The 4,884-nt window shown below is 42.1% G+C and overlaps 1 non-coding gene across 1 annotated transcript; it reads left to right on the top strand.

The window, feature by feature from the left end:
* Positions 1 to 3,605: 3,605 nt before the first annotated feature.
* On the top strand, positions 3,606 to 3,768 carry LOC140214373 (U1 spliceosomal RNA). Its single transcript, XR_011891316.1, has one exon. It is a non-coding gene; the product is annotated as a U1 spliceosomal RNA (small nuclear RNA).
* The last annotated feature ends 1,116 nt before the right edge of the window (positions 3,769 to 4,884 follow it).

The raw sequence follows: 4,884 nt of genomic DNA, 5'->3' as shown, positions 1-4,884 counted from the left end.
AAAACGGGAATAAATGTCACAAAAGTCCACCCACCCACAAAAGTCGGGTATCGGCGTGTTCCTCGTGACTTCACAGATCCGGAAATGTGGAAAGTTCAGGGGTACACACTCGAAAAACATCCGAAAACGATGGCAAAAAGCGGGAGCCGAGCGAACCACGTCAGGTGTGGCTCGAACCCACTGCTGCCTGTTTCTTCACACCTAATCAGCATGGTTTTCGCAAACACCCCTCCTGCGAAACTCAACTGGTCGCGTTTACCAATGATTTGTTTTCCATTTTGGATTGTTCATCATTTGTGGATTGCACTTTTTTTAGATTTTGCGAAGGCATTTGCTACTGTGTCACATCAACTACTACTTTTCAAGCTTAGTAAACTAAATCTTGATACTAATCTGATGAAGTGGATCGAGTGCTTTTAGTAGGGCCGTAGCCAGTACTTTTCAATTAATGACTGTGACTCACCTGTATACCCCGTAGCATCCGGGGTTTCCCAAGGCTCCGTACTAGGTCTGCTTTTTCTAATTTATATTAACGACCTTCCTGATTCCATTGACTCACAAATTATACTATACGCTGATGACTGGGGATTATATAGACAAATATCTAAACCTTCTGATGCAGCGACTCTTCAATCTGATCTGGATAACATCTCCACTTGGTGTCGCACCTGGTCTATGAAACCAAATATTGGTAAGTGCAAAACAATGAGAATAACAGGGACGCCTAACCAGTCTTCATGCACCTACTTCCTTAATTCTTCTTTACCTTCCGTCTCTGATTACGAGTACCTTTACGTATACATTACTGCCAACCGATCATGGAAAACGCACGTTGCACATATCACTAATAATTCTAACCGCACACTTGATTTCCTTCACCGTAATTTTTCCCTGGCTCCTGTGTCCCTAAACCTACTTCTATGTAATACACTTGCGCCCAAAACAAAGTGTGCCTCTTCCGTTTGGGATCCCCTCACCAAATCACTCATACAAGTCCTCGAATCCATCCAAAATCGTTCTGTTCGTTTTATACTTTCTAATTATTCTCGATCAGTCAGTGTAACGCTTATGAAGAAAAAATTAGATCTTCCTGACCTTTCCTTACGCCGTCGCATTTCTCGTTTATGCCTCTTTCACAAAATATATTTCACCGATGACACTCTAAAGCAATCACTTTCTATTACTCCCACTTTTCATCCCGCATGGACCACCGGTTCAAGGTTGGCGTGCCAAGCGGCAGGACTAATCTTTATTTTAATTCGTTTGTTCCGAAGACAAGCACGGACTGGAACCACCTTCCAGCCTCCGTCGTGTCCATCGCTGTACCCGAAGCCTTCAAGTCTACTGTATATGATCATCTTCATTAACCTTCCTACTACTAATGTATTCATGTATACCCAGTTGCATTCTTGTATTCTTGTATACCCACTCCTCTCTGTAACGTCGAACGGCCCGGATAGTAAATAAATGAAATGAAATTACTATGATATGACCAACATGTCTAACGACGGCTTGTAATGACCACACTTGATTACAAATGACTAAATATGCTTAGTAGTGAGCTGCAATGACTAATAATGACTGAAATTACTGGTAATGACTACGAAATGACCAATATGTATAACGACGGCTTGTAATGATCACAATTGATTATAAATGACTAAAAATCTTTAGTAGTGATCAGTAATGACTAAAACAAAGGATAGAAAGAGAAGAGAAAGAGAATAGGCAAAGAGAAAGAGGCGAATGATAAAAGGACGAAGAGTAGGCTTTCGCCGTTCACCTCTTAAGAGAGATGTTAAGAGAACCTGTAATTTTTTTTTTTTTTTGCATTTATGCAACGAAATGTTCAGTGGCCCAGTTGCGCGCACCGTAGATCACTGTCGAGCATGACGCAATGTTCTGCAAGTTTTGAACGACCTATCGCAATTGCCTAACTGTGTTATTAGCCGAACTTATTGTGATCGTAATTCATCTAAATTTGGGTTAAGAAATGTAATGGGAATTAGTCATCACTACCAGTATTAATGCTGATTCGGCTTAAGTAATGCAATCGTAAGGAATATTCATTATCAATAGGTCATCCTAACTACCCTTAGTTAATCATGGTTGACATTAATCAATTGTTAATCAAAATTGGACCTAATAAATCTTAAGTTTCCTAAATATTCTTGATTCTGCTTAATAATCTGACCCTAATTATTCATGATTAGACTAAATAATTTAAACTAAGTTGATTTTAATTAGCCTCACTCTACTTATTTTCAAACTGTTTACCAGTCTCTGATTGTTCTGGTTTACAATACCGGAATTTCTCACAGAATCCTTCTGCATTTAGCCTGAATTTCTGCAGTAGTGCTTTCTTGACTTTGTCGTAGCCCATTGACTCAGATGCAGGCATTCTTCCGAACACGTTCAAGGCTTCTCCAACTAAACACAAACAATGCGCTGTCACCCACTTAGATGACTCCCAGCCTTGTCCTAAAGCAATTCGTTCAAAACGATGCAGATAAGCATCAAGATCATCTCTCTTATCGTCAAATGGAGTCATTAACTTTCGTGGACAAATTGTCTGTGTTCTTTGCAGCCCCATTGCCGTAGAAATAGACGCTCCCTCCGCGTCATCTCTTCCGATAGACACATGCGCCAAACGCAACTTTAACAACAACATTTCTTTTTCGGCCCTGCGTGCTTCTCGAGCTTCTTTTTGCGCTCGATCAAAAAGGCTAAGCGATACTTCACGGCTTAGTCCCAGAGAACTGGCTACCCCCAACAGCTTCTCATAATTCTGGTTCCTGCGAAGTGTGATACCGAGTATTCAGGAAATGAATTCTGGCAGGCTCGCCAGTATTTTGTCGATGTCTCACGGTAGTAAATACGACGCAAGGAACATTTGAGTTAGGAAAAGCCTTTATACGGCCTGAGCATAAGAACAATACATATATAAAGAAAGCACGCGTTACAAACCCAATAGCAAAAAACCTAACACACGATAAACTATCCACAAAGCGATTTAATTGAGAATGTTGTCTAAAATCCTTGCACACGACGTGTTACTAAGTTCAAAATATTTACGTCAAGTCCATCGATGTATCCGCGTCGCCTAGCTGTAGCTACTTCCGACTAGACGTCGTTCTTCTCTTCCTTCTTCTTTCTTTCTTTATTGGCTCATGACACGATGGCCTGTTGAAAATGGGGTGACCATTCCATATTTCGCGGGCTTTCGTTAAACATCGAAAAAATAACCACATTTTTTAAATCCATGGTTCAATTTATGTGAAACGCCGTTTATTGTCACTATTGTAGTCGCACGCGCTGGAATAAACACTCGAGGTCATTTCGGCAGCTTTGCGCAATCGCCGCTCGACATGGACGATCATTACCCAATGCTTTCACACAATTTTGATGATATGGCAGTTGCAATTTGAAAATGATGCCTGCTAGGTTTATAGTTTGATGGGTTGAAGGCTCTTGTGTTACAGTGAGTTGTTTTGCAAGCTTCAGTTGCTGAGCAAAGATTTCTGTTTCATGATGAGTACGCTTCAGTGCCCGCTCCATATGATGCACCCTGTAGAATGGCTTCTTACGCCGACGCACTTCTCCGCATACTTACCTGGTGCCGGGTTTCCGATGATCATTCAGGTCGGCGCCCCGTGCCGAGGCCTTGCCATTGCACTGCGGTTGGCTGAAGCACGCCACTACCCCAAACCGGGGCAGATGGGGCATGTAATTTTTGGTAGTGGGGCTCGGCGTACGCGCCAGCCCCTTCCATGCTCAAATCTAAAGCCAGATCTTAATCAGCCCTTGCGATTTAGCTAGTTTGGTTACTTCGGCCGGCGTCGTAAGCCCCAGCTATAAATAAAACTCCCTACGGCGACTTCTGAGATAACGTTTATGTAAAGATTATTTCCGGTCCCCTATAAATATAATTGATAGTGACAGTTGGTGAATGATAACTTTGCAGTAAAGATTTGTAGAGGCTAAATATGACTAGGGATGCCTAATAGTGACTGCTAGTGACTTGTAAAGACAACGAAATGACAAATATCTCAAACGATGGCTTGTAATGTTCACAATTGATTGCGAATGACTAAGGATGCTTACTAGTGAACAGTAATGACTGAAATGACTTGTAATGACTAGCAATGACTACGAAATGACTACTAATATGTCTAACGACAACTTGTGATGGTAAATTGTAATGACTGCAATTGATTAGAAATGACTAAAATGCTTAGTAATGACTAATGATGAGTGAAGTGACTAGTACTGACTGCTGATGAGTATGATATGACCAACATGTCTAACGAGGGCTTGTAATGACCACAATTGATTACAAATCACTAAATATGGTTAGTAGTGAGCAGCAATGACTAAAAGAAAGAAGAGGAAGAGAAGAGAAAGAGACAAGGCAAAAAGAAAGATAAGAGAAAGAAGTGTAGGCTTGCCGTGTAGGCTCGCATAACCCGCCGTGGTTGCTCAGTGACTGTGGTGTTGGGCTGCTGTGCACGAGGTCGCGGGATCGAATCCCGGCCACGGCGGCCGCATTTGGAAGGGGGCGAAATGCGAAACCACCCGTGGGGCTTAGATTTAGGTGCACGTTAAAGATCCAAATTTCCGGAGTACTCCACTACGGCGTGCCTCTTAATCAGAAAGTGGTTTTGTCACGTGAAACGCCATAATTTAATTTTTAAGAGAAAGGGACGAGGCAAAGAGAAAGATGCGAATGATAAGAGGAGGAAGTGTAGGCTTTCGCCGTTCACCTCTTAAGAGAGATCTTAAGTGGCCCTGTGATTATTTTTTGCATTTGTGCAACGAAGTATTCAGTGGCCCAGTTACGCACACCGCGGATCACTGTCGAGGATGACGCGATGTACTGCAAGT

This window comes from Dermacentor andersoni, unplaced genomic scaffold, assembly GCF_023375885.2.
Source record: "Dermacentor andersoni unplaced genomic scaffold, qqDerAnde1_hic_scaffold ctg00000039.1, whole genome shotgun sequence".
In the NCBI taxonomy this organism is placed as follows: domain Eukaryota; kingdom Metazoa; phylum Arthropoda; class Arachnida; order Ixodida; family Ixodidae; genus Dermacentor; species Dermacentor andersoni.
The sequence above is the reverse complement of the archived record's forward strand: the minus strand, read 5'-3'. Positions and strand labels throughout refer to the sequence as shown.